At 43.2% G+C, this 15,641-nt stretch overlaps 2 long non-coding RNA genes across 3 annotated transcripts; one reads left to right on the forward strand and one right to left on the reverse strand.

Annotated features, from left to right (window-relative positions):
• Positions 1-436: 436 nt before the first annotated feature.
• LOC134482410 (uncharacterized) lies at positions 437-4,058 on the reverse strand. Its single transcript, XR_010058477.1, has 2 exons — positions 3,810-4,058; positions 437-581 (listed from the first exon to the last, which is right to left on the reverse strand). It is a non-coding gene; the product is annotated as an uncharacterized LOC134482410 (long non-coding RNA).
• Positions 3,805-6,312, forward strand: LOC120097517 (uncharacterized). 2 transcript variants are annotated; one of them, XR_005495019.2, is made up of 3 exons: positions 3,805-4,494; positions 5,857-6,027; positions 6,155-6,312. It is a non-coding gene; the product is annotated as an uncharacterized LOC120097517 (long non-coding RNA). The 2 variants fall into 2 exon arrangements; XR_005495018.2 differs by having other exon boundaries at positions 3,961-4,494; positions 5,857-6,016.
• Positions 6,313-15,641: the final 9,329 nt, after the last annotated feature.

The raw sequence follows: 15,641 nt of genomic DNA on the forward strand, positions 1-15,641 counted from the left end.
AAGGTACAATGGATAAAGGGTATGATGTATTAAAAGCATTGTGTTAATAAAAGAAGACAGGCATGGAAAAAATTATAAACTTGTAAACACCATTTGCCCATTTCTATAAAATTTTAGGAAATGCAAAACTAACGTCTGTTGGGCAGAATTGGTGCAGGGACTGGCTGCCACCGGGAATCAGGGTGAGTTAGACTGCAAGAAAGCAGGAAGGTATTTTTTGTGAGTTATATAAATGTCCTTCAGCCCGATGTGGCAGTGGCCTTACTGTATGCATTTGTCAAAACTCATCAAACTGCACTTTAAGTGAATGCAGTTGGCTTTGCGCAAAATACCCAATAAAATACACTGCACTGGGAATCAGAGGAAAGCAGGAAAAAAAAGAGGATAATGAAATAACACAGAAGCTAAGTACACTTCAGACTGAGGAAAAACAAGGTCACCTTGAGAAATCAGTATGTTTAATATTTGGTCTCAGTCTACTGGGTTCCATGTTCTTCAAAAGCCCACTAAAAGCATACCAATCTGTTGACCGTTTTCCATATAATTGATGGTGACAACCGTCTTGTGCATGCGACTTGATACTGAATGAGATAAGAAAAGGATACAAAGGTCAAAGGAATTATTCACAATTTCTATGATTTTGGCAAAAGAAAGAAAGAAGGAAGGAAGGAAGGAAAGAAAGAAAGAAAGGAAGAAAGAAGAACAAAAATTAAAAAGTCTAGATCAAAGGAATTCCAGCTGCATTTCCCAAATGGAAAACAAATCATTATGAAGTGATTGTCTTTCTGTAGTTCGGAGGTTTGTGGCAAGGATACTCAGATCTGAAATGGCTCAGTATGTGTGACTGATTATGTGGGTCGTGGTTGTTAGAGCTGTGAGCGTGAAATCTTTCGGCCTTGAATGTGAACAAGGACGAAATATTCAGCTAAGAAATGTGCCAGAATCTCAAAAGGATTCTTCCAAACATCTACCGCAGCTCAGTAGCTCTTATCTCCTGAGTGTGTGACCAAGGTAAGCACTAAGGCAAGGGTCTCTGAGGAACTCTGCTCTGTCCCCTGTGCTGCAAAAGAGTAACAGGATTCTTCTGCATCTGTCCGGATGCTAATAAACACCTTAGCCACATGGATTCTAGTCTGTTTAACAAGTGCAAATGGTCTGGCTTGAATCTCGTCATTCCCAAAGAGGACACTTGGCTGACAGAGTCCACTGGGCAGAGCAAAGCTTCTTCGGAATCTACCTGGTAGGATTCCCTGGCTGGCCTGCCACTGTTCTCCATGAAGCCATTCTGAATCGTGCTCTAGAACTACTCTTTCCTTCTTTCTGGATGAAGGAGAAGGCGGTATTACAGACTCGCCCCAAGATGCACTGATCCCAGCCCATTAGAAATTCCTTTACCACCCAGCTCCTTTATGCCCACAAAAGGAACCATCTCAGCCCTTGGAATCGTTAGACTGTTAGAGCCACAGAACAGAAAGAACAGTCATGAAATGGTATAAGTCAGCCGTGTGTGTGTGTGTGTGTGTGTGTGTGTGTGTGTGTGTGTGTGTGTGATCAAGGACTTACTGCTTCTTGAATGTCCTAAATTGAAAAAGAATGTCTATTCATCTTGATAAATAGAGTAATTTGGAAAATACGCCATTTTTACATTTCTGATTTTTCCATTCTGAAATTCACCTCATCTGATCAATGTTTTTCATCCACAGGATAAATAGATTAATCCTCGCAAGCTTCTGAGTTAGTTATTGAAAAGAAGCAAGAAGAGAACGAAGATGATGAGGAGAGGAAAAAGGAGGAGGGGAAGAAAACTGAGGCAGACAGGTGTTACCCAACCTTCCCAGCCCAGCACAGATTTCTGCAATGGAGCTGAGATTTCAAGGAGGCTCCAGACATCACCCTATGACAGAACCTTTGTGTTTTCTTGACTTTGTGGCTGTTACAATTCGAGTTAAAATCGAATCATTTGCACTGAATCATAAAACGAGTATTCTGCCAGCAGGAGACAGCATAGGCATGGACAGGCTCTTTTCTCCCTGTGTCACTGCCCTAGGACTCAGGGGATTTAAGGCTTCTTGTTACAAATCATTTAAAAGTATTAAAGAGGAGGTTAGATCAGATCTTATGGAAGCACCTACAAGGGCTGCCCCACCATGTCCGCACAAAGTTTTTTCTGAGCAATTGATTTTAAGGCCACATCAAAATCTCCATATCTATTTCTTTTGGAGAAGTAGACTATGGAAATAAAAAAAAATGAAAGTCAAATCACAAGCCAGAAGACCCAAGTTGTAGTTCTTTTTCTGGAAACAAATGACCTTGAAATTGCCACTTCTCTTCGTGGACCTAAACATACTCATCTAGAACATGAACATGATCCCCTTAGTTCGAGCAGAACTTATTGTTGGAGTGTCTTTTATGTAACAAGAATAATAATAATCAAAGACCTTTGTGGGGGAAGAATTCCTGGTGCCACAGCACTCACTCACTCTGTCTCTATGTTGCAAGGGGATTGACAGTTGTAAGGTGAATTCTTTGGGTGGAGTCATGCGGGAACCTGGCATGAAAACCCAACCGTCTTCTGCACACTAAAATTGATTTTGAATGTCTTCAACCAGGGGCTAAGGATTTGCACTGCCTAGTCCAACAACTGTACCATCATGATGTCGTGTGCCTGCTTGCTCTCAGCTCCAAATCTGCAGCTACACTGATCACTACTGTTTGCTTGTTTCCTTTTGGTTAATTCAGAGTTCCCTAGAGGAACAGAATCCTCCCCAAAATGAATGTGCATATATACACATATATGTGCAGATGTTTGTATAAGATACATATCAACAGAGAAGTTATCAGATTGGCTTATTTGTGATGGTTGTGTGTTCCAGCAGTGGCCATCTTCCCATGGAAGAAGCCGAGAATGCAGCAGCTCTTGAGGAATCTCAATCAGGTGAAGGCTTGGGGATCCAGTGGCCTTCAGCCACCTTTGAAGGAAAAAGAATATGGATTCCCATGTTAAGAAAGGATGAAAGAAGAAGAGGAAAAGCAGGAATTGGTAACAGAAGTGATGAAGAGGATGATTTGGGATGAGGGGGGAGTGGGGAAGAGGAGGAATGGTGATAAGAGACAGTGAGGATGAAGAGTGGGGATGAGGAGGAGTAGGGACGAGGAGGAGTAGGGACGAGGAGGAGTAGGGACGAGGAGGAGTAGGGATGAGGAGTAGGGATGAGGAGGAGTAGGGACGAGGAGGAGTAGGGATGAAGAATAGGGATGAGGAGGAGTAGGGACGAGGAGGAGTAGGGACGAGGAGGAGTAGGGATGAAGAGTGGGGATGAGGAGGAGTAGGGACGAGGAGGAGTAGGGATGAGGAGGAGTAGGGACGAGAAGTAGGGATGAAAAGTGGGGATGAGGGGGAGTGGGGAAGAGGAGGAGTAGGGACGAGAAGTAGGGATGAAGAGTGGGGATGAGGAGGAGTAGGGACGAGGAGGAGTAGGGACGAGGAGTAGGGATGAAGAGTGGGGATGAGGAGGAGTAGGGATGAGGAGGAGTAGGGACGAGAAGTAGGGATGAAGAGTGGGGATGAGGGGGAGTGGGGAAGAGGAGGAGTAGGGATGAGAAGTAGGGATGAAGAGTAGGGATGAGGGGGAGTGGGGAAGAGGAGGAGTAGGGATGAGGAGTAGGGATGAAGAATGGGATGAGGGCAATCGGGGAAGAGGAGTGGAGATGAGGAAGAGTGAGGGTGAAGGGGAATGGGGAAGGGGAGGAGTGGTGATGAGAGAGAGTGGGGATGAAGAACTCATGTCTGTGCTGCTGTCAGAAGGTACCTCCCACACTGAGGGTCTTCCTGATTCGATTAATATAACTAAGAACATTCTTTACAAGCATGCTCAGAAATGACTCATCGATGATTCTAGATCCTGTCAAGCTCATCAGTATTAAGCACCACTGAGTTTGCTCAGATTGGTTCAGTCGGCAGTATGGTTCTTAGTCCCCAGCACACCAACCCTCTGAGAGTCATTGATGTAGGAGCAGGTGAGCAGATTCTCACTCAGCCAAACAAGATGGTTGGTCAAGTCTGTTGGGATTCCAGAATAGAATAGAACAATGGAATGATGTGGTCACAGAACAACCTTTTCTCCCTTTTTCTCACTCCTTATCTTTCTTTCTGTCTGGCAACCCCTCTAACCTCTGCCTCCAGGCACATTCCCACGAAGAGCTCTTGTCTGGTGCCGAAGTAACCATTTGGAAACATTAAAAGGACAGAAATATTCTAGATATATCTAAAAGCTGGAGGCTATAGCTGCTCAAACAGCCGAGAAACTTCTGCAGTTATTGGTAGAGGATAAAAGCGATGGTTGAAGCTACTCTTAGCCAAGTTACTTCTACTTGAGCTAAACGTATTCTTTGCTCATTCAAAATATTTTGCAACACCACACTCTCCATTTACAAGCAACAAAAGACCACATCAGTGAACTCTGGAACTATTTTCCAGATGGGCCTGCCTCTGAGGTATCTGAGACTACAGTTAGGGAGTTTTAACTAGAAATAATCAGCCCAAGAAGTCTTCTTATCCCACCTAGAAACTGAGGTATTCAGTGCCATTTTCCAGTGCAGGCCCACCCTAGCTACGTAGTTATTCCATGTCCTGTGAAGAGGAGTAGCAAAGCATTTCCTCTTATTTACAGGGACAATTGCCAGGGTCAGCCAGGGACAAAGATGGCAGGACAGGACATAGTTCTTGTCGCTGTCTCTGTCCCTCTCCCTCTCTTTCTCCCACTCCCTCAACCATCTCTCTCTTTCTCTCTCTCTCTCTCTCTCTCTCTCTCTCTCTCTCTCTCTCTCTCTCTCTCTCCTCTCTCTCTTTCATTGGTGTGTATGTGCATGTGTGCATCTGTTTTGTGAGTGAGTGTGTGTGTGTGTGTGTGTGTGTGAGAGAGAGAGAGAGAGAGAGAGAGAGAGAGAGAGAGAGAGACTGACTTTGGATACTGGGCCCACCCTACCTTTCTATGTAGATCATTCTGACTTAGCACCAGTGGCAATGCTCATGCCTCAGTCTCCCTGTTCTGGAAGTAATGCTAAGCTATAATACATCCTATTCATGACTATTTTCAGGAAACTGGGGCGACAGATAATAAGACTCCAGAACTGTGCTCATTCTGTGGGGAATTTAAGCACATGATCTTGGAGTGGATGAGAACAGGGCACAGAGAGTCAGCAGGTCTCTGTGGATAAGGGATTTGAACTATACTTTAACCGTGTCGGGAACTGTTACAGGAATAAAAATTCTCTGAAGGTAGGAACTGCAGGGGACTTTGAAGACATTAGAAATTGTCCATGGTGCACAATCATCAAAGTTAAGTAGCTACTTGCTCAGGAGCAATTTTTTTTGAGACAGATTAGAAATTGCTGAGGAAGCATGTGCTAAATTATTGACCACCTGGCAGGGGAGGACATAGGAGCCCCAGTTTCTGATGAGGTTAGAAGTATTTTTACATATGACATTGAAGAGAGGAAGGGTATGAGGAGGTGAAATAAATTTGGGGAGGATTAAGCAAGTCCTGGTGGGAATCTTCCAAAACCCCAGCTCTGCTAACTGCATTCTGAGAGGCCCAGGGGACTAAGCTAATTATGTCTATAGTTTGCAAAGGAGAGACGAGCAGGCTATTGTTCACACTGGGGGAAGCATAGAGCATGGAAGCCTGGGCTGGGGCAGCAGAGAAACAGAAGATCATCAAAGGAACCGTAAGGGACAGTGGACATCTCTCCTTTAACAACAGCAAACTTCTAGGCATAAAGACTAAAGAGAAAGCCTCTAGACACGTTCCTGGGGTGTTTGGGGATGAGGAAGACTCCTACCTCTGCTTCTTGCAGAAAATCCAGAAATACAAATGCAACCGGGCAAACTGCAGGAGAATGGTCAATCATGGAGACGCTCTTGCTTCTAGGCTACACGCCTGCCTCGAGTCTGCTCCAGAAGGGATTTCATGTCCACATAGGATCAGGGATTGAGACATGCCAAGCAGTTCGGATGGTAAGCACTGGGTATGTGCAGTCGGTGCCCATTCTCCATGAGTAACATTTGTGGTCATACCCAAGAGGCCTCTCCTCTATGTACAGAGCCTAGAAAAGAACCTTATATGCCTCCCTCTTTCTCTGCACACCTTTTTAGCTGTTACTGCTGCTGCTGCTGTTTGCAATCCTGCAGTGGATAGAACCCAGGGCCTCACGAATGCCAGGCAAGTGCCTCAGCTAGTACAGCATTCCCACCCCCTCCACACGTTTTCGTGCAAACGTTCTACTTAATAAAGCATCTGCGTATTTAGCTTACTTTGGAGTTTGCTTCTTCAAAGACCTTTGGGGATACGCCAGATAATGTATTCTCAATGAGATGCCATCACTCCTAAGGAGGTGAAAATTGGTTCTTGAGTGTGTAAGAAAACCTCGATATCCCAATGCTTTGTGCTTTCGCAATGAACCAGCATACATAAATAGATGAACCAAGTCTGTGCTATTAAAATTTCATGGGATACGGTGGGGTGGGGCAGACATTTAGAAAAATATTTTTAAACTTCTTATAGACATACAACTTCCAAAGAAGAGAGAACCTGTTGAAAATGAAGTGGCCTAAAAGAACACTCAATTCTAGACCTGTATCTGGGACAGCTTGTTAGCTGTAGTCCTAAGAGTCCGTGTACCACGTCTGTCAGGTGTGAGTCAAAGGACTGTAGTGACAAACTGACCTGGGTGAGTCTGAGCTCACCCAAATGTTTAGATACTCGACAAGCAGCCGTTCGTTCTCTGTTGAAAAATAGTTGGAAGACAATTCTCTGTAGGCCTCTGGTATCTCTGGGCATTTTGTGATGAGGCCCTGAAGAGATTATTTGCAGATAATCTCAACAGACTTACTTGTTGAGTGACAGCCATTTTAGATTTTTTTTTTAAAAAGTGTCTCCCTTGGAGGACATTCTTTTTCTTGACCAAGATAAGTGAAGATAACATCTTCTCCAGAGCAAAAGTGGGTCATGTTTGCTAGACGCTTCTTTGTAAGAGCGGGGTTTTCCCAACCTTAATGTTCCTTGGCTAGTGTCACCTGACTGGGTGTATATATCCCACAGAGCTATGCCCTTTGTCATCTGCCACCTTCAGCTTGGATCACAGAGGGAGGATAATCTGTCATGAATCCAATGCTCATGGTTTCCACAATGCCACAGTGTCTTCTCTTCCACTAATAACATGTGAGATCCAAGAGGACAAACTCGGCAAAATCTCCAAGGCAAATTTTTTTTTTTAAATCTGGAACAAAAGGAAAACAAGTTGTCCTTTTTCGAAGTAAGAAAGTAGAAAATGAGTCAGGATGGTGAGGGAAAGTCTCCCTCTTTGGTCCACGTTTCTTCAGCCATGTCAGGGAAGAGTAGATCATGTCCCACGGGCCTGCATTCAGATTGAGAATGTGGAGAGGACACAGCTTTGTCACAGCCAACCTTGCCATGTGTCAGGACTCTGGCTGACACTCAGTTTGCAGGGGAGAGAGGGAGCCCCAGTCAGTGTAGCCAGGGCAGAGCAGAGAGATCAGCTCCAGCCTTGCCAAGCCTCAGAGCATCATTCAGTGAAGCAGTCCCTTAGAATTAGAATATGAATGCTCCATATAGGTCACATTAAAGCAGCAATACAGTGGTGTACAATGAATACGCCCCGAGTCCATCACAAGCTTATCATTTAATTTTGTCACACGGTTCCTAGCAATTCCTCCAGCATAAACTTTGGATGGGTGCCCAAGGGGTCCATTGGTCCCTTCCACATTGGTCTCTTCTCCCTGCTTTCCTCTGTGCCCCTGATTTGTATAGTGTATTTATATAATGGTCTACATTCGCCATGCTGAAATGTGAGGTATGTCATAATGAACAAAAGTGTAAGGCTAAAATCAAGTGGCAGATGGACAGATAGAAGTAGCAGAGAAAGAGCAAAGCCTTACCAGATCCAGTGTTCACAACATCCATCAGAGCTGAATGGAGTAGCCAGGCTGGGAGAACATGCAAAAGCAGGTATACAAACGTCCTCCAAAAATGGACAGGGCACACGGAAGCACCAGCTGGAGTTCTCAGTTAAGATTCCTGTCCATGGCTGAGCTTCGCACGGCTGAACTTGTGGTTCCCACTCCCATTGCCTGCACTTTTACACTGTGGAAAAGGCAACAGCGTTCTGTGTTGGAAATGGATTTCCTTCTACCTGTTGTCAGTGTGTTTGCTTTTGGGCTGACTTGCTATTCTCTTTCCTCCCTGACACAGAGTTAGCAGTGCCAGCTTATGTTTGGACAAGGGGTCTTGGAGGATACACGGAGACAAACTTACTTGGGGTTGAAATGGGAAACAGGGAACACCTCAAACCCTGCTCTGAAAGCCAGCTTCTCCATGAGCTCAATAGCAAAGGACAATCTACCAGCATGATGAACGTCATGCCCCCATCTACCATTGAAGCCACGCTCCCAGATCTCAGGCCCATCAGTCACCCGTGTGCACGGGACCTCTAAGACACAGAAGAAATTTGGTCTCATTATTTGATCATTTTCTCTCAATCTAAGTTTGACTTGTCACTGAACAGGGGAGCCCAGGCTACACACACTGTGTGTGTTTGTGATTGTGTGGGTGTGTATGTGAGTGTGTGCATGTGTGTGTATATGTGTATATGGGAGTGTGTGCATGTATGCGTGTTATGAGTGTGTATGTGAGTGTGTACATGTGTATGTGAGTGTGTGCATGTATGTGTGTTATGAGTGTGTATGTGAGTGTGTACATGTGTATGTGAGTGTGTGCATGTATGTATGTGTTATGAGTGTGTATGTGAGTGTGTACATGTGTGTGTGAGTGTGTACATGTATGTATATGTATGTATATGTGAGTGCATGTGTGTATGAGTGTGTGTGTTTGTGATTGTGTGGGTATGTATGTGAGTATGTGCATGTGTATGTATATGTGTATATGTGTGTGCATGTATGTGTGTGTTATGAGTGTGTACGTGTGTCTGTACATGTGTGTGTACATGTATGTATATGTATATATATGTTAGTGCATGTGTGTGTGTTTGTGATTGTGTGGGTGTGTATGTGTGTGTATATGTGAATGTGTGTATGTATGTGTTTGTTATGGGTGTGCATGTGAGTGTGCACATGTGTATGTGTGTGCATGTATGTGTATGTGAGTGCATGTGTGTGATTGTGTGAGTGTGTGTGTGTGTGTGTGTGTGCATGTGTGTGTGTGTGTGTGTAGTTTGATGTCTATATGCAGGTGAGGGCTGGCACAAGTTAGGTCAAGGCCATGATTGAACAGTAAAAAATGTAAGGCAGGGACAAAGCTTTTGTAAGGTGGGAGGGAAGGGGAAGGAGGAGGAGAATCAAGATGGAGACAGAGAAGGACGACCCAGGTCTAGATGGTCTTGAATTGCCAAGGTAGTTATGCATATTTCTTAAGGGATGGCTTTCTGCAGGCAAATTTATTTTATCTAGGTGGGCGGTTTATATCCTTATCAATTGGTTGTGAGTTTATTGTGTGGATGTTTTGTGGATCGGGAATCAAACATATAAACCTGATTGTTGGGTTGCAGTTTGTTGAGTCTTGATTTTACTGGGTAGCTGGAACCAAATGCCATGTGGCCCTATGCGTGCTGGAAATAGAGAGAGTGCAAGACACCCCGGCAGTGCCATGTGGCCCTAGGGGTGCTGGCACGAGCATGGAATGAAAGGTTCAGCCATTTTTTAATATTAACCGCAACATGTGTATGTGAGTATATACATATGAGTGTGTGTATATGTGTGAGTATGTGCGTGTCTGTGTGTGTGTGTGTGTGTGTGTGTGTGTGTGTGTGTGTGAGTGTCTATAGGTGAGCATGTGTATTTAGGCAAGGTTGTGTTTCGAGTCTTCTGCATAGAAGGGTTTTTTCTTTTTTAATCTTTCTTGAACAGGTTTGGAATGTGGAAGTTTGACAGGTCAGAATCCTGAGTACACAGAGGCACATGCCACCATACAGTCTCCACCATGATAAAAACTACGAACCAATATAACCGTTTTCTCCTTGGAGTTGATTTCAGTTGGGTACTTGGCCACAATGATGAGAAATGTGACCACTGCAGGAAGCTGGTACCAAGAGGGGGGCATTGTTGTGATAAACCTGATCGAGTGGTTTCTGACCTTCAGAGCTTGTTTGTGGAAGGCATGGGGAAGAGTTTGTAGCTGTAAGCCAAAGATGTCATCGATTTCCACACAAAGAAGGTGCTGGGCCCTTCTGGTAGGAGTGCAGGGACCAGAATAACCATGGAAATATGAACACTGGAAGTTGTATGTGGAAGGTGTATGTGTGACACTCTATCAGAGCTGCTAGCTGGAGGCAGCTGGAGAGACAGCAATCAGGTAAACGTGACCAGAGTCACCTGCAGCATCACTTAAGAGGAAGCCGGTCCAGAAACACTCAAAGGCATCCCGTCAAAGCACATAGAATTGCAGGCTGTTGTTCCCACCATCAGAGTACTATTTGCAGCTCAGTGCGGGGGATTTTAAAAAGCAAGGTAGGGAGAGATGGTGGACACAGTGTGCACTCAGAACTACTATTTCCTGTCTTCCCCATCTCTCCTATTGTTCTGCCCCGTAGGCATTGAACGGGAGATCTCTAACGCCTTGAAAGCAAAACATTTAGGCAAATCAAATTTGGAAGGAGGGTAGGAGCAGAAGGCTCACTGCGTGCCTGCAGTGGGCTCTGGCCAGCAGCTGTCCCCAGTTCCTCAGCCACTGGGAAGTGATTGAATCACAGGGTCTCACAGAAGCAGATTTGTGTCTAACAAGGGGAATAATCGAAACTTCATAAATGAGGATTTGGCTCTGTGTGTCACCTGGAGTAGCAGAGGGAATGGTCTCCATAATCTATCAGCCACTGAGTGCAGAGAGATGAATGTGACAACTGGCATTCGATCCATCACATGCCTGCTGTTCTGGCTGAAAACAGTGGAGGGGAAAATCTGTAGCCAGTAACACTGGCCAGGATTTTTGACATTCTTGGCCAATGACCATGCAGAACAATGGCTAGGCAGTTATCTTTAATAAAACAGTCTAAAGTCTAGTCTAAAGATGATGATTCATGCACTTCACAGAAGGCCACTCCCAAGGTGGGAGACATATCTGATGCTATCAAAATGTCCTCATGCTGAGCGTCTATGCCTTCTCATTGCTTTGGATTACCTGAAGTTAGATAGAGAGATATGTGTGGTCACGGTAGCAACCTCTCCTTCCAAGTCATGAAAGGCTAGCAGAAAAGTGATAAAAAAATCTAATTACCCTTCAGTATTATGTGAAATTGCTTATAGAATCTTCAGCCAATCACAATACCTCATCACTACTAGTGATGATGTCTGGAAGTTGAGAATAAATGCTTTGTGCTTCTGTTTTTAATTTTTTTCTATAGATCCAACATTTCTTACCAATGATTATGTACTACTTTAATTTTTTATTTATAAGGATATATACTATTTTTAAATGTTTAGATTTAGTTATTCCATTTTACTTTAAGGGTTTCCTATACATGTATGTATGTGAGTCACATGAGTGTGTAGTACCCATCAGTCCAGAAGAGGGTATCAGATCCCTTGGAACTAACTGGTTGTGAGCTACTAGATGGGGGCTGGGAAAAGAACCCAAGTCTTCTCTAAGAGCAAAGAATGTTCCTGACCACTGAGCCATCTCTGTGGTTATAAATCTCTTTAAAATAAACTATTTACTTTAAAGGGAAGAATGGGGGATTAAGCAGAGAACGAGGAATTTCATCACAGCAAAGAGAAAAGGTGATTTAACAGAAGTTGCTGTTGGAAAGAAACTTAACAATCTAAGATCAATGGTCCAGGTCTAGTGTACTCTTATCTCTTCTCTCAGTCCTGAACTTCTTTTCACCTCTGCCAGGTCAGAAGAAGCTGCATTCCTTTATTTACCATTCCAAAGGCAGACAGAAAGCATGGAGTGCTGGTAGTCAAACAGACAGTGAATCCTGGAAGACCCTGTCCATCTGCCTGTCATGACACACAGAGTCCCAGAAATTCCTAGGACAGGGACAGACAGACATATCTTGAAGGGTGAGCCTGTGCCACAGGAAATGCTCTGCCAACAGCATAGCACTGATGTCTCCACCTCTTCCCCATGGCACAGAGAACAGAAAGGCTATGCAAACTTTACCTGTTTCCACAAGCAGGTGTTCCTTGTTTAGATTTTAACCATGCCATCCAATAGACTGTCAGCCTGCAGAACCTTCTCCAGAGACCCTCCGGCCATCATCTCTTGGGCTTGGTGCCTGAAGAAAGAAAGTGCCTTCTTTATCTGCTGACTGAAGGTGATACCCAAGGCCCTGTGCATAGATTACAAAGCCCTTCAGTATCCATCCTCATTTAAGAATGGCACCATGTGAAGGGCATTCAAGTTGACCAAACTACCAAAGTCTCCTGACTCCATGCATGTTTTTATGACCCTCTCTTTGATTCCTGACCCTCAAAAGCTATTTAGTGATCTGAACAAGGTCTACTCAGTTGTCTCTACCATACAGTCTCAAATCTCTTCCAGGTTCAGAGAGCAACCTCTTCCCCTCTTTGTTCTTTTACAGCACTTAGTACATGTCAAACGGTCATATTTCCATCTGTTTGATTGTTTACTTCTCTTCTCAGAGTTCAAACATTATTATACGTGCATGTACACAGGCACATGGGTGTACACACACACACACACACACACACACACACACACACACACACACACAAACTCATTCACCGCTATGCACCTAGCAGCTATTAAACAATCTTTAAGTGTTTGATGAAGGAGGGTCCAGACGAGCTTATCTCTTCCCCACTGACCCTCTCAGCCTTCCCTTCTAGCCCGTTTCTATTCCCTTGTGTCAGCTGCTGGTGTGCAGAAACACTTCATACAGGAACCCCCAATGGCCACACTAGGCTGGGACTCAGGTAAGCAATATTTGCTCTCCTTCCTGTCCTCCATTACACCTTCCTCAGACTTACTTTTAGTCCTATAGGAGTCTGAATGCAGGGGCCCCTCCTCCTACCTTACCTCCTGGAGTCTCAGTCTCCTGATCCAGACCCTGGTCCCTCTAACATTTTCCTATGTTCCCCTTTAGCCTTTCCTCCAAGTGAACATCCATTCCTTTCTGCTACCCACTGACCCACAGAATACTCTTTACAAGAAAGCCTACATGTAATAAATGGTACCGGTTCAAGATCCCAAAGACCAACTTCTAAGCACAAAGAAGATTTATTTGCCCCATAGGGACACAGGACAAGGAAAAGGGACAAAGACAGGAGAAAATAACAAGTGGGAGGGGTAAGGAGTATTTGTCCCCAAAGGACGAAGAACTGTCTCTGGATAGAGAGGAAATGGACAGCATCTATATGTAAATGGTGGTTTATAAAAATAAATTGGGAAACTCTGCATTACGATGAGGTGTTTAATTGTGATTTAATTAGGTGAGACCAAGAGGGTTTTTGATTGCTGGACTACAATACTTTGATAGCTGAACATTGGCAGTCAGCCTTAGAAGGAGGAATTGGCCAGATAAAGGGAAAGACCTTGGGGTCTAGCCTTTAGAATGTAATCTAATAGTTTTTAGCAAGGCTGAGGAAATGTGGGAAAGCCAGAGATCTCTCACCACAGTCAACACACTTGCCTAGGATTCATTGATCAATGTCGCAATCACAGAACAGAACATCCACACAACAAAGACAGGCTAGAAATCAGCAACAAAAAAATACCTCAAGTGTTATATCTACAGATTCCTAGATGCAGTGCAAATATACAAACATGGGCAGCCAAGAAAATAAGTCTTCATCAGAAGCCAGTAATCTTATTGCAGGAGGCACTGAGAAATGCAATATGGCTCTAGCACAAGACAAGGACTTCAAAATGACAATTATGAATATATTTAAGGACCTTAAAAAGATATGAATCGGCGGTGGTGGTGGTGCATGTCATTAATCCCATTACCTGGGAGGCAATGGCAGGTGAATCTCTGTGAGTTCAAGGCCAGTTTGATCTACAGGAAAGCCAGGGCTCCACACAAACAAAAAAGCAAAACAAAACAAACAAAACGCAAACAGCAACAAAAAGATATGAATCAATCTCAATGAAGTCCATTAAGACACAAATAACAGTTGAATAAAAAGGTAAACAACTCAAGACATAAAAATAGAATTTAATAAATAACTATAATCACCAAACAAAAACCAAACTGAAATAAAACGAGAAAGAAACAAAAACTATGTTGACAAACAAATATTTCAGAGGTAAGACTCATTAACAGATTAAATAGAGGGTATGAAATAGCGAAGCTCAGGTATTGAAGAAAAGGTACAAGAAATGGATACCTCAGTAAAAGAAAATATGTCAGATATAAAACATCCAGAAAATCTGGGACTCTATATAAAGAACAAATCTACAAATAACAGCAATAGAGAATGAACAAGAAATCCAGGTCAAAGGCACAAAAATAACGTTTACAAACTTATAGAAGAAAAGTATTCTAACCTAAAGAAAAAGCTGCCTATCAAGGTATAAGAAGCATATAATAGCACCAAAAAAATAATTCCTTACAATATGCAACAATTAAAACACTAAATGTAGAGAACAAAGAAAGGATATTAAAAACTGAAAGGGAAAATAGCAAGTAAAATATGAAGGCAGGCCCATTAAACTAACACTTGGCTGCCCAATGGAGACTTTGAAAGTCAGAAGGAGACAGATGGATTTTCTACAGACTCAGAGACTGCAGATGTCAGCACTGGACAACCTAAAAGGACTGTGTGAATTTCATAATATATATGAGCTATTAATATAAAATCAAGATCAAATAAACAATTTGAATAGACCCATACCAGTGAAACAGAAATTGCAATTAAGTCTCTCAACCAAAAAAGCCCAGAGCCAGAGGGACTCAGGGTAGAATTCTACCAGACCTTCAAAGAAGAATTAATGTCAGTACTTCTCAAATTTTGCAAAATAGAAAACAAAGCAATGGCTCCTCTTTTAATTAGGCTAATATCCAGATACCAAAACCATACAATAATCAAACAGAAAACAAAACTATAGACCAATTTCCCTTCTGAGCTTAAGCTCAGAATAATTTAATAAAATAATTGAAAACCAATCCAAGAAGACATCAAAAAGACTACCCACAATGGTGAACTTGTATTCAAACCAGAGAAGCAAGGCTGGATCAACATGGGTAAATCACTAAACATAATTTCCCACATAGACAGACTGACAGACAAAAGCCATACGATCATCGCATTACATGTGCAAAAGGCCATTGACAAAATCCAACATGCCTGCATGCTAAAACTCTTGGAAAAACTACAGACACAGGGTACATACCTAACCAAAATAAAGGCAATTTATAGGAATCCCACAGCTGACATCAACCTAAATGGAGAGAAATGAAAATACTTCCATAAAATTCAGGGATAAGACAAGGATGCTGAATCTCTCCTTATCTATTCAATACAACACTTGAAGTCTTAGCTACATCAATAGGACAACTGAAGGAGCAGAGGACCCAGATTCAGTTCCTAGTATCCACATGACAGTTCATTACCATCTAGACCTCCAGCTCCAAGGGATCTGATACCT

The sequence above is a fragment of the Rattus norvegicus genome, chromosome 16 (genome assembly GCF_036323735.1).
Source record: "Rattus norvegicus strain BN/NHsdMcwi chromosome 16, GRCr8, whole genome shotgun sequence".
NCBI classification, from domain to species: Eukaryota; Metazoa; Chordata; class Mammalia; order Rodentia; family Muridae; genus Rattus; species Rattus norvegicus.